Here is a 23,429-nt window from a genome sequence, read left to right as displayed (position 1 = left end):
AAGACGGCGGCTGGGATTTATAGAGCCACCTTGCCGCCGTCATTTGACTATATGCCGGGTCTGAAGTAGTTAAAGGGGAGTGATACTTTTCTATACCCACTGTATACACCAGTGATGACGAACCTTGGCACCCCAGATGTTTTGGTACTACATTTCCCATGATGCTCATGCACTCTGCAGTGTAGTTGAGGATCATGGGGAATGTAGTTCCAAAACATCAGGGGTGCCAAGGTTCGTCATCACTGGTATACACTATATATATTCCGACCCTAAAAAGGTGACTTGTGGTGTTCCCCAAGGTTCTCCCCTCTCCCCCCTCCTATTTAACATCTACCTTTGCCCTCTCCTTGCCTTGATGGCGGGGATGGGACTCCATTTTCAGTCATATGCTGATGACACCCAACTCTTTTCCAGAATTTAGGGAACTCCTGATGAAGGTGAGGAGTTCCCTAAATCTGCATCTACGGTGAGGACGCTGGGTGTCCACATGGGGGCCTAACCCTGGGACCACGCGTGGACCAGGTGGTCAAAACTTGCCACTTTAAAATGCGGCTGCTTCACCGCTTTCTGCCCTATCTGACTGATCAGGCCAGGATCGCTGTGGTGTGCGCTCTCATCCTTCCGCATTTGGACTACTGTAACGGGCTGGTGGCTGGTTTACCTCATTACCAGATCAAATGCCTACAGAAAGTCCAGAATCAAGCGGTAAGGTTAGCCCTCAATCTGAGAGGCCAATGCCCGACCTCTGGGCACCAGGCAGCCCTTCATTGGCTGCCTGTGGGGCAGCGGATGAGATTCAAGGTTTTAATCTTAGTTTTTAAGGCGTTCAATAAATTGGGTCCTACTTACCTCCAGGCGAAATTGACATCTCACTGGCCGTTCATTGAGAGTGGCCACTCAATTTCGCCTGGAGGTCCCAAAGTTTAGATTAAAAAAGTGGGAGGGGGGGCAGAGCATTCTTGAGGTTGGGACCTAGAGAGTGGAACCTCCTGCCGTTGGCTCTCAGGCAGACCTTAAACCTGCTCCAGTTCCGGAAGAGACTGAAAACCCTTCTGTGGACTGAGGCTGGGTAGATGGCTGTGCGACAGGCAGTGGAAACTGACGGGGTGACAGGGGTTCTTTTTCTTCTCGGGGGTCTTTTACTGTTTTTTTTTTATTTTTTATCTGATTTATGCTATTGCTTTTTAATGTTTTAATGTTTTTCTGTTTTAACGGCTTTGCTGTCTGTGATTTTATTGTTGTTATTGTATGTACGGCGAATGGCACTTGGTCCCATCGCCGGGTAGCGTTTTGATACTTATGTGATTCAACGCTTAACAAAAATATTCAATAAACAATCAATAAACAAGATATATATATATATATATATATATATATATATATATATATATATATACACACACACTATATTGTCAAAAGTATTGGGACACCTGCCTTTACACGCACATGAGCTTTAATGGCACCCCAGTCTTAAGCCCCATACACAGGGTCTGATTTTTTGACAACAAACTTTGAAATGACCAAGTTTTTCAGAAAATCAGACCGTGTGTACGCTTCATCGAACAAACTTTTTCGTTTTTCATCGGTCAAATGTTCGCTCTGCAAACGGACAAACTTTTCGGCAACAAAAGTCCTACGGTGCAAAATCCTATCGTGTGTCCATTGGACTTTAGTCCAAAGTACAAACACGCATGTTCAGAACCAATGTTAAAATCAACCAACAATAGCAGAAGTTGACCAAATGGTGAAAAGAGCAGAAAAGAGCAAAAAAACACGTGATTTTGGGAAAGTTTGCCAAAAAAAGTCCTGCCGTGTATATGCATACCAAGTTCACGGCCAACGCCCTTCAAACAAAAATCCACGGAAAAGTCTGATGGAAGTCCGATCATGTGTATGAGGCTTTAGTCTGTTGGGTTCAACATTGAGTTGGCCCACCCTTTGCCATTATAACAGCTTTAACTCTTCTGGGAAGGCTGTCTACAAGGTTTAGGAGTGTGTCTATGGAAATGTTTGACCATTCTTCCAGAAGCACATATGTGGGGTCAGGTACTGATGTGGATGAGAAGGCCTGGCCTCGCAGTCTCCGCTCTAATTCATCCCAAAGGTGTTCTATCGGGTTGAGGTCGGGACCCTGTGCAGTCCAATCAAGTTCCTCCACCCCAAACTCGCTCATCCATGCCTTTATGGACCTTGCTTTGTGCACTGGTCCAAATCATTTGGTGTGGGGGGGGATTATGGTGTGTGGTTGTTTTTCAGGGGTTGGGCTTGGCTCCTTAATTCCAGTGAAGGGAACTCATAAGGAGTCAGCATACCAAGACATTTTGGACAATTTCATGCTCCCAACTCTGTGGGAACAGTTTTGGGATGGCCCCTTCTTGTTCAACATGAGCAAGGTCCATAAAGACATGGATGAGTGAGTCCTGAGCTCAACCCGATAGAACACCATTGAGATGAATTAGAGCAGAGACTGCGAGCCAGGTCTTCTCATCCAACATCAGTGCCTGGCCTCATAAGTGCGCTTCCGGAAGAATGGTCAAACATTCCGATAGACGCACTAAACCTTGTGAACAGCCTTCCCAGAAGAGTTGAATCTGTTATAGCTGCAATGGGTGGGCCAACTCAATATTAAACCCTACGGAGTAAGACTGGGATGCCATTAAAGTTCATGTGCGTGTAAACGCAGGCAACCCAATACTTTTGAAAATGTTGCGTTAATACGTGTGTATATACTGTATATATATATATATATATATATATATATATATATATATATATATATATATATATGTATTATATACACACACATATTGCTAGTCATCTTTGTAACTGATAACAGTTTGGCTCTACATATATATTTTTTTCCTGGATTGGCTTTGAATCATGGTTTCTAAAACCAACTGAATGCTCTTGAATCCTCCTGCATATTAACGATCGCCTTTTTAACTAGGGAAATATGCTGGGGATTCATTATGAACATCACAAGACCCAGCTGCATTTCATTATTTTTTCAATTTTTTTTTTTTTCACACCTCATTCTCGCCATCTGCACGTACGACAGTAAATTGGCTTCCTCGTGAACCTCCCAACAGACGAAGTGAAACAGCCTCCGGCCTTGTATCTCTCATAGTCCCTGCTTCTCCCAAGAACCAAGCCGTGTCACGCTCGCCCACAAGAACTGCATAACTACACCAGCTAAATGACATTAGAGAGGTGGGAAATGCTTGTGCCCTGGGCGCAAAATTATCGCTCGCTTACAAATCCTGCAGTAAATTGTATGGCATGAATTTTGCGGTAACTGGCATGGCTGAGACGTGACTGGATCTCTTCTTTGGGGTTTGGCAGAGCGGAAAGTAGATGCTTCTCAAAACTTTGCTGTGCGATGATATTGCAAACTTCCATGGAGTGATTTGACCAGAAGCGGTGGAAAGGTTACGCCGGGGCTTTTAAAATGTCAGGGAATGACATTATCTTATTACATTTATTATTACATCAAGTTCACCTCAGGTCCACCATGTGTGCTTATACACTTAAAGTCTTAAAGGGGTTGTAAAGTCTGAAGGTTTTTCACCTTAATGCAATCTATGTATTAAGGTGAAAAACCTTTTTTGCTGCAGCTACCCCCAGAGCCCCCCTTTTTCTTACCTGAGTCCATCCGTTCCAGCGACGTGCACGAGCCCAGCGGTACCAGTTGCTGTCTCTGTCCTCATTGGATAGATTGATAGCAGAAGGAGCCATTGACTCCTGCTGCTGTCAATTAAATTTAGCGACATGGAAGTGGGGGGGGGCGGGGCCAAGTCCTACTGTCTGTGTCAATGGACGCAGCAGCAGGACTTGGGAGCATGCCCACACAGGTGCCTCCATGGAAAGCGGCTCTCTGTGGGGGCACCTGATGAAGGGGAGGAGCCAGTAGGCTGGATCTGGGAGGGGCTATGCAAATGCATGGGTGGATGTTTATCTGCAAGAGTATGCATCCTAGGCAGGTTTCGTACTGTAGTGGTACCCCCGTAGGGGCTGCTAAGTGATGTGGCCCACCTGTCACCCGGCCCGGCATTCACTTCCCAGACACTACAAGACAATGAACAGTCTGTTGGCTTTGTTTTGTTGTTGTATTGAAGGAATTTAACTTGGATGGGGTATGGGAAATATGGGATGCCCAGTAGAATAATAGCAAAATTGCTAGGGACAACTATGTACACTCTTTGTAGACTTCTCCAGAATCCTCCTGGAAAACTCTTGCTTGCAGTCTATGGCTCTCTCTCTAGGAGCAGCTAGCACATAGTTAGGCCTGACACTGACACAACCAGGTCTTAGGAATTGCCCTTTGCAGGCAGGGACTGCGAGCCCCTATAGTTTATCAAAAAATATGGAAAGTCTCTTTAGTGCTAGCTGTCCTAACAGATGAACTACTGCTCCCAGTCAGCCCTCTTCCGGCCCTGCCAGTCCTCCTGGCTGCAGCTGCCCAACTTCAATGCCTGTAACATCACAGTCCACACTACTGGCTCTGCACCCATTCCAGACTACACCATCCCAGTCCTCTCAGACATGCCTCCCCAGTCCTCATGTCTGTGCATGTCACTCACCAGCCCTCCTGGCTACAACCAGTGGTTCCCTCCTAAAGACTTGCACGGCAGTACTAGCTCCTGCTGTCCTCTCTGACTCCTCGTTCTGCCTCCTGTTCTGATCCGTCATGAGTTCTTGAAGGGCGCCATCCTGCACCCGATTTCCAGGCCAAAGGTCACCCTCCCAGACTGGGGAGCTCCCTCAAAGGCTACGACAGCCTAGTACTCCATACCCAGTTCTTCTAGCCGACAACTCCTCCCCATCTGGGCTGACCCTTGGTATTTCAAAGAGGCCTGCCTAATGCCAATCCTAGTTGGGGATTGGTCAGGACTCCCTGAGACACCCCACATAGCTCCTTATCCCTTTCCCTCTTCTTATTCTAGAATCCTCTAGAAGATAGAGGGAGGTAACAGTGAAGTGATACCTTCTGTGAGTCATAGCTGCTACTCTTAGCCACTCCCAGCTCACACAAATGAAAAACAAACAGGCCTAGCTTCCATCTAGGCATGCCTACATTTTCCTGCACTATCAAAATATCCTAACCTCTAGCACCTACCTATGTGAAGGGTCCTACAGATATATTTGCATGCAGACCACTCTGGGTAACACCCAAATGTGATGCGAAGCCTCCATAACTGAAAGAACCTAAATCCAATGAATAAGGCTACAGTATGTTCACATCTGCGTTCCGGAAATGCATACAAAACTGCACACTTTTTCAACATGCACTGCCCTTTAGAAGACACGTGGTGGGGCACCTCCATACATCCGCTAATGCATGTGTTTGCCGCAGCACCAAGCGGAATTGGTGCATCGCAATTTTTGAAAAAAGGGTCAGGGACATTTTGTTGGTGTTTCCCATGCATAAGACAGCCCACTGAAATGAATGGGCTGTCCCACACGACACGTGGAAAAATGTGTGGTAACATGTGTGCAGCCTTTCGCACCTACATAGCGTGAACAAATCAAATCAAAATTAGGTAATTAAAAACATAAATAAATATATATATATATATATATATATATATATATATATATATATATATATATATAATAGGGCTGTTACTGATCAAAATTTTTGTGTTTGATTAATCGATTTTTTTTAAATCGGTTAATCGACTAATTTCGATTAATTATAACGCACATACAGATCCAACTACTTTTAGCTGATCTCCTTGCAGGCTGATTCCCAGTGCAGCTACCAACCACTGGAAAGTGGATAGCAGGATACAAAAAACACACACAGGCAGCGCTCGATGGGAATAGCATTAAAACTTTTATAGTCTTCAAGTAGGTAACAAAATAAATATTGCACTGGAGATAAAATCGATGTAGCTACATAAACTGTAAAAATGGTGCAAGTAATACCAAACGGTAGCAAAAGCAGTCATAAAAACATATAGCTAAGTATGATACTGGTATAAAAATGTGTACAACGATGCCACTGCTGAATCCAGATGAGGAGAGGTTAACATCAGTCCGTCGACATGTAGATGTCCCGTGAAGGGAACTATCACAACTCCCAGTGGATGGTTGTAGAATCCCAGATTGATAGAGGGAAGTGATAGAGGGAAGTGTAACAGCCCTTGCATGTGGCAGATAGTAAGGTCCCGCCAGCATGCAGATATGAAGGCACAACAAAGGAGCCCTTCAGATGGACACGGAAAGCCCCGCCGGTGTCCGTGACGTCACCGGATCTCCGGCGGAACTCCCTGAAGGCCCGGAAGCCAACGGAGAGGTGAATACCAATCAAAATAATTTTGATCGATCAAAAAAATTAAAGATTAATCGATGAATTAATAGTTAATTTCCACAGCCCTAATATATAATGATGTATTAATGATTGCAGAGCTGTGTTTATGTTTTATATCTGCCTGGAGTATAGCTTTAAGCGTTAAAATGACAAGCTGTAATAGCAAAATCAACAATGAAGATTTAGATCTCATCATCATCTCAAGGAGATGCATCTGAGGGTGAATGCTTTTTTTTTGTGTTCCTGGCCAATCCCCAGACGATGTCTTTTAGTGACGAAACGCGTAGGCAAGGGCCTTAACAGTGACGTCATCACGCTTTTCCTCCTAGGAGGTTGATGGATATGCAAACCAGGAAGTGAAGCGAAGCCTGTGGAGACGCCACGGTTCTTACTATAAGACATGCTGCTGTGCTGCTTTTAAACTGCCGTTTTCTTGTAAGTGCAACTTACTAATTTTATTAAATTCATTTATCCAAAGTGTTGCACTATGGGAGCAATTCTTTTTTGTATTTTCAAGCCTCATTAGCAAAGCTGCAGTTCCAGACAATATTAAGGTTCCTGGGGAGACCTATTTCCCTGAGCTTGGTGAGACTACTGTTTTTGTAGTCACGGAGAGATGGAAAGCAGGCTACTTACTCACTTGGTTTGTTTGAGTTTGAGTTTGAATTATGCCGCATACACACGACCGTTTTTCGGCTTCTAAAAAATGTCATTAAAAACAATTGTGTGTGGGCTCCACAGCATTTTTCACGATCTAAAAAATGGGCATTAAAAATTTCGGACATGCTCTATTTTTTCACAACGTTTTTAACGTTGTCGTTTTTAAGGTTGTAAAAAATGGTAGTTTGTGGGCTTTAACGACGTGAAAAAACATGCATGCTCAGAAGCAAGTTATGAGATGGGAGCACTCGTTCTGGATTCCAGAAACAGTCCTGCTTCCAACGACAACTTGCATCGCCACTCTAGCCAGAGTGGGTTTAGTGCACCTGGTTAGGCCTCTCTCACCAGCCTAGCTGCCAGGGTGTCACTCGGAACTTTTGTCTCTGCCACAGACCTTCCCAAAGATGGAGATATTCTCGGTCCAAAATCCTTCTCAACACTGGATTAAGCACCCGGATCTCCCTTGAACAGCTTTAGTAATTTCAGGACTGAAAGGCGACCATCATTCAGCCTCTCGGAAACGATGTGTCCTTTGATGAAGCAGTAGGCCTCTCTTGAGATACCAGCCTCGTGCTTGGTATTCCCCCAGACAGGTTCTTCATTGGTTGGCTTCCTCCCTTGGGACGGACAGCACAGGACCACTCTGTAAACTTTAGACCCAGTCTACCCACTGAGCCTACAAGGTAGATTATTTTCTCCGGACCAATGTGGTCCCGGAGCCAGGAACACTTCAACACACACCCCGGCCAGGAGGGCCACACACGGGGTGGTGGGACGACTGCCCAGGTGGAAGGCGGTGAAGACGACCCCGAACCAATGGGGTCCACCCCCTAAATACCCCTCCCCAGCATGCACAGCGAGGCGATCAACCCTCCTGATTGGCTGCCAAGGAGAAATATCCACACTACCCTGACTCTACTGCTGCCATCTGTCGGTCTGAGATGGGAACAAATTGCCAGACAACGACAGTGTACACACACAGTACAGCCAAAGCTGGATCAGAGGCCCTAAATTTGGCCAAATAAACACGGTCAGAGGCAACTAACTCTCTGACCACCCTTTAAATTTACAGCAGCACCGGCTATGAAAGTAGCCAGGCGCTACACTTGGTAGGGTCAGAAAGGACCAGGGACGGACTAACAACTCATGGCGCCCCCGGGCAATAGGAGATTATGGAGCCCCCAGGCAATAGATTATGGGGCCACATAGTATACACACACATACAATATGCATACACCGTATACACAGACACACAATATACATACACAGTATACACACACAGTATACATACACACAGAATACACATACACACACTGAACAGGTACTGGAGAGGTGGGGCAGCTATAATCTTGGGATTTAAAAAAAACACACAGATGTTTACATACTGTCCCTGGTTTTACTGAGGCTGGCAATCCTGATGGGTCCCTCTAGTGGCATAGGGCCCTTGGGCAGTCCCCGAGTGCCCGAATGGTCAGTCCACCCCTGGAAAGGACAATTATGGAATTATGTCTTTTGAACCTGGTTAACTATATAGCTCTATAAATAGTTAATCAACCCCCGAAGTATATGAGGGTGTAAGGTACTGGATTGCATGTTATCTGCTCCTCCATTTCACGATGGGAAGCCCATTATTTCATCCTGGTGTCACTGATTAACCATTAGAGCAACGCAATGCTTTACATACAAGAGTCTTCATTATGCATTCATCACGAGTCACGACACTGTTTACAACACATCCTGCTAAATGATCAACGGCACATCATCCTTTATATTAGGTAGTATATAATCGTTCTTGAACTGATATGATGATCGTTTCACTCAGTCATTTGCTCCCTGCTGTTATAACAACATTTTGCTATAGGCTTTCACAGTATACGAGGATTAGCTAATTACTGTCATTAACTCGTGTACTGCCTTAAGAGGGGATTGCAGTACAGAAAATTATTTATAAAGTCTGCAATAGACTTTTCCTGGTGTGTCTGGGTGTGGCCCTTCTACCTAGGAATGGCCCTTTTCTTGCTAGTGTGACAAACCTATTGGCTATGAAAGCAGTCCTTGCTCATAATGCAAGATCAGATTATCTTGAATGCCATCACCTCTGAAGTTAAAAAGTATTGGTAAATAAATGAAAAAAAAGCAGCAGAACTTAATAAAAGGCAAAGTTCAAGTGGTATTAAACCCAAAAGCAATGAAACACGGTACTATATAACCCATACTCATTCACGTGGGGGGGGATCTGGGGTAGGGTTGCCACCTCATCCCTTTAAAACCGAACACATATGAATTACACAGGTTCTGTGGCTGATTAAGGTGGTAATTGAACTCAAGTGGAGCCTTATCTAAATTAAATTAGACTCAGAACCTGTGGAATTCATGTGTTCGGGTTTAAAGGGATGAGGTGGCAACCCTAATCTGGGGGCTTCTAGATTCCGATAAGCCCCAAGCCCCCACAACCACCAGCCAGGACCCCAAAGCACCCCCCCATGTTGAGGGCATGTGGTCTGGCATGGTTCAAGAGGGGGGAGGGTTGTGTGGTTCCCCTCAATATCCATACCAGACCTAAAGGGGGGGCTCACGCCCTCAATTTTTCATTGCAGAGTTATTTCTTTTACATTCAGCTGATGATTGGTTGATAAGGATGCAGTGGCTGCCGGTTCCTTATATATAGCATGTCAGGACCTCTACTTATTTATCGCATGCATTTTTCTTTTCTTTTTGTGAATTGACTTTGACTCCTGTCTCATGTGGTATTCATTGAGTCTTTCTGCTCTGTGAAAAATACCGCATAAGGCAGTAGCGAATTGTCATTTTCAGGGTTGTATGCAGTATTTGGGAAAACATCTAAATTCAGCATGTACAGTACTCTGGTTCTGTGAATGGAGCCCGCTATGTCTTTCAGCAGTTTCAGGAGGAAAACGGAGAGAATCAGTTCCTGTATATGCCACCCCTGACCCCCCCCCCCTCGTCTAAGTATAAAACAGAATAGGACGCAAGGGCACCCTGGAGCATGGGATCGGATCACCATTGCAACCCCTGGCGCTACACCAGTGGTTGGGGGGTGTGATGAAAACACTTCTTAACTATGGGATTTTACTGCCTTCCAAATGTAAACAAGCCCTTACTGTCCAGAACCCCCTATAAGGCAAATTTCACACTTCTGCGCTGAGGTTTACCTGCATCACAGGGGCAGTGCAGTGCATCTGTGGCTTTCCTGCGGATTGGCTTTGCTTTGCCATAGACTTCTATTAAATTTTGCGAGTGTGGTGCATTTTCTGAAAGCACACCAAACCCACAGGACATAATAGAGGTCAGTGCAGCTAACCCACAGGAAAGCCACAGGTGCACTCACGGATTAGTGTGAAAGCAGTCTAATAGTTGTTAACCCTTTTATAGGTGCTAAGAGCTTGAATAAGGAGCACAGCTGCCACGCCATTCGCAGCCTGTATGCTCAGGAAATGCGTCGCTTACCAGTGACGTCACCCCCCCGCTCCCCTGCACAACATCTGCGCTCCAGGCCTCGCTTTGAGTCCATCTCCACTGCGGCCGGCTTTTCCATCTGATAGCGGTGTTTGGATCGAGCAGTCAAGTGCCCCAGCAAGCAGGAACGGTTTGGCGAAACTGATAGCCACCCCTAATTTTTGGACTTTTTAATCAATGCTTACTGACCACTTCATAAATTTGAGTTTCCTGTATATATAAACTGTTATTAAAATTGTCTTACGTCTACACCCAAAGGCGCCTCTCCCCTTGTGTTTTTATGCAGAATGCTGGAACATGGTTTCTGTTCCCCCTTGATGGCAGCCCTGAGTGCGAGACCCTTGATTAGAATTTCCCACTGGCCCTTGGACTTTTCAATATACTTTTAGAGCATGGACATTTTGCTACACTATTATTGTTGTGCATAAACCCATATGCTTCAAGATTAACATTGCTTAAAGCGGTAGTTCACCCTCCTTTCCATCATTAGACCATTAAATTCGGCATCGTAGCGCGAGCTACGGTATGCCGGTCTTAAATTTTTAATCCCCGTACTCACTGTGGTATCGTTGATTGAAGAATCCGACTCCCGCGGGGAATGGGCGTGCCTATGGAGAGGGAGGATGATTGACGGCCGGCTCTGGCACGTCACGCTCCCCGAAGACAGCCGGAGTAGGTCTCGGCTATTCACGACGCCTGCGCACAGGCTATGCGCAGGCGCCGTGAATAGCCAAGCCTATTTCGGCTATTTCCGGAGAAGCGTGACGTGCCAGGGCCGGCCGTCAATCACCTTCTCTCACCATAGGAACGCCCATTCCCCGGATTCTTCAATCAGCGATACCACAGTGAGTACGGGCATAAAAAATGTAAGACCGGCATACCATAGCTCGCGCTACGATGCCGAATTTAATTGTCTAATAAAAAAAAACTTTTTTTTTTTTTTTAACAGGGCGAACCCCCGCTTTAACCACTTCCCGACGGCCGTACGACTTTATACGGCTGCAGGGTGGTTTTAAAACTCTGAGCCGCCTCCGCTCCTCCTGGACACTGGGGGGCGCGCGTGCATCACTGAGATGCATCACTGAGATGCCGATGCGCGTGCCTGGCGGCCGCCATGTCCTCCAGGCACCCGCGATTGGCGGTTACAGAGACAAGGACATGGATCTGTGTGTGTAAACACACAGATCCACGTCCTGTCAGGGAGAGAGGAGACCGATCTGTGTCTCTTGTACATAGGGACACAGATCGGTCACCTCCCCCAGTCAGCCCCCTTCCCCCACAGTTAGAACACTATGCAGGGTACACATTTAACCCCTCCCTCACCCCCTAGTGTTAACCCCTTCAATGCCAGTCACATTTATACAGTAATTAGTGCATATTTATAGCACTGATCGCAGTATAAATGTGAATGGTGCCAAAAATGTGTCGAAAGTGTCCGATGTGTCCGCCATAATGTCGTAGTCCCAATAAAAATCGCAGATCGCCGCCATCACTAGTAAAAAAAATAATAATAAAAAATAATAATTGTGTCCCCTATTTTGTAGGCGCCATAACTTTTGCGCAAACCAGTCGCTTATTGCGATTTTTTTATTTATTTTACCAAAAATATGTAGAATACGTATCGGCCTAGACTGAGAAAAAAAAAATAAAATAAAAAAAAATTGGGCTATTTATTATAGCAACAAGTAAAAAAAATATATATTTTTTTCAAAATTGTCGCTCTGTTTTTGTTTATAGCGCAAAAAATAAAAACTGCAGAGGTGATCAAATACCACCAAAAGAAAGCTCTATTTGTGGTAAAAAAAGGACGTCAATTTTGTTTGGGAGCAACGTCGCACAACTGCGCAATTGTCAGTTAAAACAACGCAGTGCCGGAAGCTGAAATCTCACCTGGGCAGGAGGGGGGTATATGTGCCCAGTAAGCAAGTGGTTAATACTGTGGGATACCTATTGTTCCAGTTTTGCGCATTTGCTTGAAAAAGTGCAGTGTATGTGTTGTTTAATACACAAACATTTTTCTTGTCTTTTAGCTTTTGCTGGCATCGCTCTCCAGGCTGCTAGAAAGGTCCCGAGCGAAGTACATCGGCTTATGTGACTCCTGCTCCCTCCGCGGCCCCCGTCTGCCACTGCCGCCAACACTGGCTCCATGCACTCTGATGCTCTGATATGACAGTTTTAAGGACCAACGCCACTTGGCAAGCCAGCAGCATGACCAGAATTAACTTTTTAGCTATCTGTAAGGATAGTATTCTGACCACTACTGTAAGGGTTTTACTCTTCCTACTTCCTACTGATTACCAATGAATAAGGCATTTCCCCATTGCTCCCAGATTAATTGAGTTCACTAAAGGTTCCTCAAGAACTGAAAATTATTTTAGGGGTTCCTCTAGGGTAAAAGGTGGAGAAAAGCCAATCTAGAGGTTGCTAGGGGTTCCCTAAGCTGTGGCTAATTGACATCTCATCTGATGGTGGCTCCAAAGTTTTGTAGTCAACACCCTTTGGCAGAACCAGCTTCATGGGTTTGATGGTGTCTCTAGCTGTTGAAAAGTGGGTCACTCTATCCACTGAACACTAAAGGAAGTATGGGGTATTCTACCAACTGACCACCAAAGTAAGAAAGTACAGGACATTTACCCATTGGCCACCAATAAATTACTTTTATCACAGCTTGCCCAATACCCAAAATTTCTTTTGTGGGTTCCCTTGGTATAAAAACTTGTGAAAGTTAGTAAGGAAAGAAAACATAGACATTGAGCCGTCATGACAGGGTTAAAGGGTGTTTTAATCAGTAGTAGTTTTAGGTAGGTTAAAAGTAAAAATGGTAAAGGGGCATTTCTTGGGTCAGTTCCCTTGGTGTGATTTGTGATTGCAGCTGGAGGGGTAGATGGTCCTTGTACCTGCTTTATCTGAGGAAAAATGTACATTGGTAGGGGCCCATCTTGGGTATGGCTCCCAGTAGTTTCTTGGGTTGTATCTGCTAGTAGTGGTGTTGTCTCTAATGCCTTGTACACACAATCAGAATTCCGACCGTGTGTGGGCCCCATCGGACTTTTTTCTGTCGGAGTTTAAACATAGAACATGTTTTATTATTTTCCAATGGAAAAAAAATCCTATTGGAAATTCCGATCGTCTGTGTGGTGACGTAGAAAAAAAACACGCATGCTCAGAATCAAGTCGACGCATGCTCGGAAGCATTGAATTAAATTTTTCTCGGCTCGTCGTAGTGTTTTACGTCACCACGTTTTGGACGGTTGGAATTTGGTCTGACAGTGTGTATGCAAGACAGCTTGCACAGAATTCCGACGGAAAATTCCATCGGATTTTAAAATTCCGATCGTGTGTACAGGGCATAAATGGGTGTTTAGTGGCTTGAGGCCTATTTTTTGGTTAAGCAGGTACTTGAAGTTGTAAAGCCTACAGGGACCCTAGGGCTCCAATTTCCAGGCTGTACTTCTTTTTTTTTTTGAATATTATGTATATTTTATTTATACAATTTGGTTAATAAAAGGCTGATTTGGCCATTAACCTCCAGCCTGTTTTTTTTTTCTGTGGAAGAGATTGTGGTAACATACAAATTCTAATTAGATAGTCATAATATAAGTATTTTAAAAATCAACTCTATATTTTTTTTAAGTACCCTGTTTCCCCAAAAATAAGACCTTCCCTGAAAATAAGACCTAGCATTATCTCCCAGGAGAGCTGCAATATAAGACCTACCACGAAAATAAGCCTTAGTTACAAATGCTTGTAAAATCCTAAAATACACTCTATTACAGTAGTATATAATGTACAATGTGTGTGTTTCTGTAATATAATTGTGGGGAAGAGAGCTCCGGTGGGTCACAGAAGCGCAGAATGGCGCTATAACAAAGGTATTTGTCACAATTATATTACAGGAACACGCACATTGTACATTATATAATACTGTAATAGAGTGGATTGTAGGATTTTACAAGCATTTTAACTCAGTTCACACTGGGGATTCCTGATAGGCAGGGAGGGAGAGGGGGAGAGAAGACAGCACATTACATGGTAAGACCTACCCCGAAAATAAGCCCTACTGTGTCTTTTGTTGGCATAATTATTATAAGACCCGGGCTTATTTTTGGGGGAAACATGGTATATATACATTAACTAAACAGTATTTTATAATATCTGAATGGAGAATTTGCTTTGAGTTTAGATGAATTCATATACAGGATTGAATATTCCAGTCCAGCACCTCAATAATATAGTATAATTCATGCATCTTGATATACTTTCTGGAAAAGCTCTCCAAGTAAGTAGACCACTCGTCACCTCTCGATTAATATTCTTTTACTTTCTTTTCCATTTTTTTTCATGTCTAAGAAAAATGTCTTAAACAGTTGGAGTTCAGGTTGTGAATACATTAAGGTTCTGTATTAGCACAGCCTAGTCCTGGTCCCCGTCCGCTGGAGGAAAAAAAACAATCTACCATCTCAAAGATTCCTCTGCCCGTGATAGTGAGGCGTGATAGCACTGGGTTATAAATGGTGTTCCGTCTTCTGCAGATTCCAGTCAGAATGCAGTTTTCTGCCACTGAAATAAACTTATAAATTACTACAGTTTTTCATGACCTCCATTAACACACTGATGCTTGATATGAATTTTTAAAAATGGCTACAGCTATTTCTTTTTTGTTTTGTGCCATTGATTTAGTTAAAGGATCATGCCAACCGAAAGGGATACTTCAGGTTTCATTAAAATTAGTTTTGCATAACCTGCCAGTCTGTTTTATATTTTTGTGGAATCCAGTTAGAGGTTTTGGTTTTAAACCCAAAAACAAAAATTGAATATAAAAATATATTTTTAAATAAAACATTTAATTTAGCCTTCTTGGAGCAGACAGCCCTATAAGGGGTTTGTTACACCAGGAGGCAGACCTCAATTAATTGCTGTCATGGCGCTCACAAGATCGGAAAAGTTTCCATGACCCACCGGTCACTGTGCCGAATGCGCACAGCACTGTCGGTGCTAATGCATGTAAATATGCGGCCGCTAGGCATCAAGGCCTGGCTGCAAGAGGCTGCATATTTGTGTGCGCTTGGCGCAAAGAGGTTCATTTAATTTAATTAAAATTTCAGCTTTTTAAAATTTCATTTACACCTAGTGATCTGTACAGTAATCAGTGTTGCCAACCTACCAGATTGAAATTTACTGGCACGACACACCAAATTTACTGGCACAGCCACGTTTTTACTGGCATTTCACAAACGTTACTAAATTCAAATTTTTAGGTGCAAATTTCAGTATTTAAGCTACAAACAAGTACGCTAGGCAAATAGCAATGTGATTTAAGGTAGATATTAAGGTAAAAAAAACATATTTTTGTTATTTTCGATATAATAAGGGCAAATTATTTAGTCACATCACCCCCTGCCTCCATCCCACTCTGCCACCAACACCCCCTGCCTTCACCCCCCTCTGCGGTGCCACAATCTCCCCCTGCCTCCAATCTCCCCCTGCCTCCAATCTCCCCCTGCATCCATCATCCCCTGCCTCCATCCCCCTCTGCGGAGCCACCATCACCCCCTGCCTCTAATCACCCCCTGCCACTAACACCCCCTGCCTCCATCTCCCTCTGCAGTGCCCCGCAGCCACCATCACCCCCTGCCTCCAATCACCGCCTGCCTCCAATTTCCATGTGCAGTTCCAAGCCGAACCGATCTCGGCTATTTTTACTGGCACGTTGCTGCAACCACGGACATTTACGAACGGGGGAAAAAAGTGCCCGTTTTTACGAACTGTACGTAAAAATACGGCCGGTTGGCAACACTGACAGTAATACGCTTCCTGTCTTGGGGGGCCCCACTCTGGAGCAACAGAGACACCTTTGGACAGCAACATTGTCAATCTGGCGAGGGTGTAGGGTTAGATGCTCTTGCAGATTTAGATGGACTTGACTAACAAATTAAAGTTGAACTCCAGCTAACAATTTTTAAGCAGATACAGCCTTTTAGGATAAAGGTTTTACATAAGAGATTACCATGTGACCTTTGTAAGCACCCCTGTCAAAGTTAGAGTGGTTGCAAAGGCTGTAGGTGTCTACCACCTTCTGTGTGCTGCTCCCCCCAAACCCCACTAATGCTCAGCTGAGCCCCAGCGATGTGCATGAGAGTCTCGGCTGTCCCAGGACTCCCTCTCCTCATTGGCTGACACAGCAGGGGGAGTCATTGGCTCAATCACAGCCACTGAGCCAATGAGGATAGAGCAGGGGATGTGACTCTAAAGCCCTGTACACACGATCGGTCCATCCGATGACAACGGTCTGATGGACCGTTTTCATCTGTTAACCGATGAAGCTGACTGATGGTCAGTCGCGCCAAGACACCATCGGTTAAAAAAACGATAGTGTCAGAACGCGGTGACGTAAAACACAAAGACATGCTAAAAAAAAATTAAGTTCAATGCTTCCAAGCATGCGTCGACTTGATTCTGAGCATGCATGGATTTTTAACCGATGGACGTGCTTACAGACGATTGTTTTTTTTTCTATCGGTTAGGTATCCATCGGTTAAATTTTAAACAAGATTGCTTTTTTTTAACCTATGGATAATTAACCGATGGGGCCCACACATGATCGGTTTGGTCAGATGAAAACGGTCCATGAGACCGTTGTCATCGGTTTGACTGATCGTGTGTACGCGGCATAAGTGTCTTATAGATGCACCAGTGCCACCACAGCAAGCAGTTAGCTATTGGGGCCACTGGTCAAGGGGGAAGAGCCAGGAACGCCGGCAGGTAACCTGAGAAGAAGAGGACCAGGGCTTCTCTGTGCAAAACCAAATAAGTATAACATGTTTTTTTTTTTTTTTTAAAGTGGAGTTCCACCCATAAATATAACATTACATCAGTAGTTTTAAAAAAATTTCATTAGTCCTTTAAGATTTTTTTTTTTTTTTTTAGATGCCTTCAAAGTGTTGTTGCTAGGCAGAATAGTTAATCTTCCCACTTCCTGCACCTAGGTGCTTAAGCTTCCTAACCTACACCGCACAGACTCTTGGGAATGTAGTGGGTGTAACTTTCCAGGAGTCTGTGCACTCCCCAGTCTAGAAAAATCATGTGACTTGGACAGTACAGGTGCTGAAACCTGATTTGAAACCTATTACACTGCTTGTGCAGCACTGAGCATGTGCGAGATCTACAAGGCTGAAATCCAGGAAGTCATACAGTCTGGCTTCATGATGCCCACACTTAAGATGGCCCCAGTCAATTTCTATTTTATAAAGTGTCTAAATGCTGCAACAACCTAACAAAACGGACCTTAGTTTACAGACTAACTTTACTAGAATACATTAAGCTTGTGTATTACAGGGGTATTTATATTTAAAAAGTGAAATTGTGGCCGGAACTCCGCTTTAAGCCAGACCTTTAATGCCACTTTAAATGGTTTGCCCCAACCCTCTCATTTTCACTTTTGCTAGACAGCTTGGTCTGTTAATGGAAGTTAAATAATACAAGACTTATTGGCTGGATCACCAGGTGAAAAATAAAAAAGCCTTAAAATAGAAAATAGTTGCAGACACTGTATCTAGGGACAGTAAAGCTGCAATAAAATATTTTTTTTTGGGGGAGGTTTAATACCACTTTAACCCTCCCCGGTGTAGTTTCCAAATCTGCTTTCCCAAGTTTGAGGTCTCAAGACAGAGAGGGTTGGGTTAGGTTTGTAGAACTGAAGGATCATACTGTAGTCATCAAGAGCACAGGTGGATGAACCATGTATAATTCTCCAATTGCTCCAATTTGTAATGCACATTTTCTACAGCCACTGCCAGCAGCTGTTTACCAACAATTAGGTGTTCCCATCCACAAATCCAAGGTAATCATCACAGTTGCCTCCAGGGTCAGGTGCAGGGGTAGGCTGCTTCATGAGAACCTAACTGTGTCCTCCTGGGGGACTAGACTCAATGGGACCTGCTGCAATTTAGCAATTCCACCATGTACTGTAAATCCATTAACAGCATATCTAACCCGATCCGATCCGCCATGGACGGATGGGGACGTATCGCCATCCGTGCAATTTTGGCTGATGGAATTTCAGTGGACATGTCTCCGCTGACATCCGACGCTCCATAGGACTGGATGGAGCGGCCGTTCAGGTCCGCCGTCAAAACTGACAGGCGGACCTGAACGGTCCGATTGTGTGAAAGGGGCCTAAGAGCTGTAAGTTAGGCTTGCAAGTTTAAACAATTAAAGATAATGTCTGATTTGTTGGTGGCTTTAAAACCATTTTATAAGGTGGCAGGTTGGCACATTCCCGCAAATTGCCATAGGTGTACGTCGGCTCCTCTAAGGAGCCGTAGGTTGCCTGCTGTATGGCGGGGGACAGGATGCAAGTGGCCTGTGGCCGTGATGTCTGCTGGCCACCCACGGTCGTGGGAATGAGAGCCAGAAAGGGGATCTGTCAATGTAAACAGACAGATCCCTGTTTTGACAGGGGTTTTAGAGAGAGATCTGCTGTTCCTAGTGATTAGAAACAGCGATCTTTCTCCTCCTCCAATCAGCCTTGCCCCCATACAGTTAGAAGTACTCCCAGGAAATGCACTTAACCCCTTGATCGCCCCCTAGTGTTAACCCCTTCCCTGCCAGTGACATTTATACAGTAATCAGTGTTTTTTTTTTTTAGCTCTGATGTCCCGTACACACGACCGTTTTTCGGGTTATAAAAAATTATGGTTTTAATGGTCTAGAAAAAGCAACGTTTTTTTTTCAACTCGATCATTAAAACGGCCTTGCCTACACACGATCGTGAAAAAAAAATGCTCTAGCAAAGCGCGGTGACGTAAAACTGCACTATAAAGGGGAAGTTCCATTCGGATGGCGCCACCCTTTGGGCTGCTTTTGCTGATTTTGTGTTAGTAAAAGACGATTCACGCTTTTCAGTCTGTTACAGCGTGATGAATGTGCTTACTCCATTACCAGAACGAGCGCTCCCGTCTCATAACTTGCTTCTGAGCATGCACGTTTTTTTCACGTCGTTAAAGCCCACACACGACCATTTTTTACAACGTTAAAAATGACAACGTTAAAAACGACGTGAAAAATTAGAGCATGTTCGAAAATTTTAATGCCCATTTTTTACATCGTGAAAAATGCTCTGGAGCCCACACACGATCGTTTTTAATGACATTAAAAAAACGAAATTTTTTACAACCCGAAAAACGATCGTGTGTACGCAGCATCATTGCTGTATAAATGTCACTGGTACCAAAAAAGTGTCAACAGTGTGTGATTTGTCCACTGCAATGTCCCAGTAAAAATCACAGATCACCACCACTAGTAAAAAAAATAACAATAAAAAAAATGCCATAAATCTATCCCCTATTTTGTAGATGCTATAACTTTGCACAAATTAATTAATATACGCTTATTGGCCCGGATTCACATACATCGGCGCATATTTATGCCGCCATAGCGTATCTCTTTTACGCTACGCTGGCGCAGCGCACAGAGGCAAGCACTGGATTCACAAAGCACTCGCTCCCACTCGCTGTTAAAGATAAGCTGGGTTTCCTCGGCGTAAGCCAGCGTAGGTGGAAGTGGGCGTGAGCCATGCTAATGAGGCGTGACCACATGCAAATGATGGGCCAAGCGCCATAGAAGTACTTAAAATGAACGGCGTATGCGCCGTCCCGTGGCCGCATCCCAGTGCGCATGCTCAGAATCACGTCGAAACAACTGCCTAAGATACGAGGAATCACTGCCTACGACGTGAACGTAACCTACGCCCAGCCCTATTCACGTACAACGTAAATAACAAAAGATACGACGGATTGTGTTCCCTGGTCCATACCTTTGCATGAGTTGCGCCTCATATATGGGAAATAACTTTACGCCAGACGTACGACTTACGCAAACCGCGTATATTATGCGCCGGGCGCAACTACGTTCGTGAATCGGCGTATCTCCCTCATTTGCATATGTGCATAGAAAATCAATGGGAGCGGCAAATGCGCCCAGCGTAAATATGCGCCCACGATACGACGGCGTAGGCAAGTTACGTCGCTCACAGGAAGCCTATTTTTAGGCGTATCTCAGATTGTGGGCACGGTGCATAAATACGACGACGCATAGTTATACTTACGCGGCGTATCTAGAGATACGTCGGCGTAAGTGCTTTGTGAATCCGGGCCATTGTTTTTTTTTTTACCAAAAATATATAGAAGAATACATATTGGTCTAAATTGATGAAGGATTTTTATTATTATTTTTATTTGGGGATATTTATTATAGCAAAAAGTTAAACATATAATTTTTTTTTACAAAACATATTTTTTTCACTATGGACAAAAAAAAAAACGTAAGGGGGTAGATTCAGGAAAGAATTACACCGGCGTATCCATAGATACGCCGCGTAATTCCAAAGCTGCGCCGGCGTATCTATTTTCTGTATTCAGAAAGCTAGATACCCCGACATTAGCCTAAGATACGACTGGCATAAGTCTCTTACGCCGTCGTATCTTAGGGTGCATTCTCACGCTGGCAGCTAGGTGGCGCTTCCGTAGTTGTCAGCGTAGAGTATGCAAATTACATACTTACGCCGATTCACAAACGTACGTGCGCCCGGCGTTCGTTTTTTACGTAGTTTGCGTTAAGGCTTTTTCGGCGTAAGGCTGCCCCTGCTATTAGGAGGCGCAGCCAATGTTAAGTATGGACGTCGTTCCCCCGTCGCGATTTGAAATTTTTTACGTTGTTTGCGTAAGTTGTCCGTGAATGGCGCTGGACGCCATTTACGTTCACGTCGAAACCAATGGTGTCCTTGCAAAGTCATTTACCGCAATGCACGTCGGGAAATTTTAGGGACGGCGCATGCGTAGTACATTCGGCGCGGGAACGCGCCTAATTTAAATGATCCACGCCCCCTACCGGATCATTTGAATTACGCACGCTTACGCCGGCCCCTTTTACACTACGCCGCCGCAAATTACAGAGCAAGTGCTTCGTGATTACAGCGCTTGCTCCTGTAATTTACGGCGGCGTAGCGTAAAGACGATACGCTGCGCCGCCGTATCAGTGCACGCCCCTACCTGAATCTACCCCAAGGTGATCAAAAAGCACCAAAAGAAATCTGTATTTGTGGGGAATTTTTTTGGGGGGGGGTACAGCGTCGCATGACCACGCAATTGTCAGTTACAGTAAAGCAACTTAGTGCCGTATCACATTAAAATGGCCTGGTCATTAAGGGGGAAAATCTTCCGGTCTGTAAGTGGTTAAACTCAAGAATCATTTTATCACACAGCATCTCAGCAGCACAATATCCTTGACAAAGCATAGATCACATAAACAGCTTATTACAAAGCCGGTACACAACATCCAAATGCTCGCTGTGTCCCCTTTGACTTAAATAGAAGCGTATTATTCCAGACAAGCAGCAACATATTGCAAAAAAAAATAAAAAAAAATAATAAAATGAAAAAAAGAAGAGAGCAATACTGTCACTATCTGTATAAAAATCACTAAGCCTCAGACATCTGCTCCTTTCAGACATATTACTGTGCCAAAGAAATGCTTAATTGGCTCGTATTAAGACCTATTAAAGGCTGTGTGTTAGTCAGCAGCATCTGGCTTTCATCTGGAGCTGGAACCAAGCGTGTTGCCTTTCATACGTGTGTATGTGATTGTATGCGCGTGCCGCTCACTGCCAGATTGGCACATGGACTCTATATGTGGTGATTATTTTGGTTTCCCAGCCACTACTTCTGACAAAGGAAGCTTCAACTGGCTGTTAAAATAAATCTAAATTAAAATGTTTAAGTACATTGGGCCAGATTCTCAAAGGGCTTACGACGGCGCAACGCCATTTGCACCGTCGTAAGTCCTAATCTGGCCCGGCGTATCTATGCGACTGATTCTTAGAATCAGTTATGCATAGATATCCATTAGATCTGACAGGCGTAAGGCTCTTACGATGTCAGATCTTAGATGCTAATTTTTTCCCGCCGCTAGGTGTCGCCGACGTCGTTTTCCCCGTCGTCTATGCAAATTAGCTATTTACGCGAGATTCCCGAACGTACGCGCGGTCGACGCAGTGAATTTACGATGTTTCCGTAGCATTTGCGACGCGTAAAGTTGCCCCTGCTATATGAGGGGCAACCAATGTTAAGTATGGCCGTCGTTCCCGCGTCGAAATTTAAAAATGTACGTCGTTTGCGTAAGTCGTCCGTGAATGGCCCTGGACGCCATTTACGTTAACGTCGTAACCAATGACGTCCTTGCGGCGTCATTTAGCGCAATGCACGTCGGGAAATTTTAGGGACGGCACATGCGCAGTACGATCGGCACGGGAACGCGCCTAATTTAAATGATCCACGCCCCCTACCTGGATCATTTGAATTAGGCGGGCTTGTGCCGTAGGGTTTACGCTACGCCGCCGCAACTTTACAGGCAAGTGCTTTGTGAATCAAGCACTTGCCCGTAAAACTTGCGGGCGCGTAGCGTAAACGAGATACGTTACGCCCGCAAAGTTTTACGCCAGGATACGAGAATCTGGCCCATTGAAACCCAATGAAATTTCTCATATGAGCTTTACCATATCATTTCAAAAGTCATTTTAAATACTTTTAAATATGCTGCTTTTTTTTACCCCTTCCCACCCAGCATCCCTTTAACAGGGTCTGTGCACCTGGGGGGGGGGGGCTGCCCCAAAACATGACCACTCTAATTGGCTTTCACAGTGGTCACATGATCAGGAGTTGGTCTTGTTAGCTCCCGACCATTGTTCTTTGAAAGCTTGGTCACTTGGTGCTGGGAGAGCGCAATGAACACACTCTCAACACAGAAACCTCGGCCCCCAATAGACGCATATGTGCGGCATGTGGATATTAACCAGTTAGCGACCGGCCCACTCAGATATACTGGGGCAGGGCGGTCACTTTGTGCTAGATCACATACCTAGTACGTGGTCTGACACTTCGGGGCCTGGAGCGCACGCCTGGCGGCCCACTCCCACTGTGATTGG

The sequence above is a fragment of the Rana temporaria genome, chromosome 1 (genome assembly GCF_905171775.1).
Source record: "Rana temporaria chromosome 1, aRanTem1.1, whole genome shotgun sequence".
NCBI lineage: Eukaryota > Metazoa > Chordata > Amphibia > Anura > Ranidae > Rana > Rana temporaria.
The sequence above is the reverse complement of the archived record's forward strand: the minus strand, read 5'-3'. Positions refer to the sequence as shown.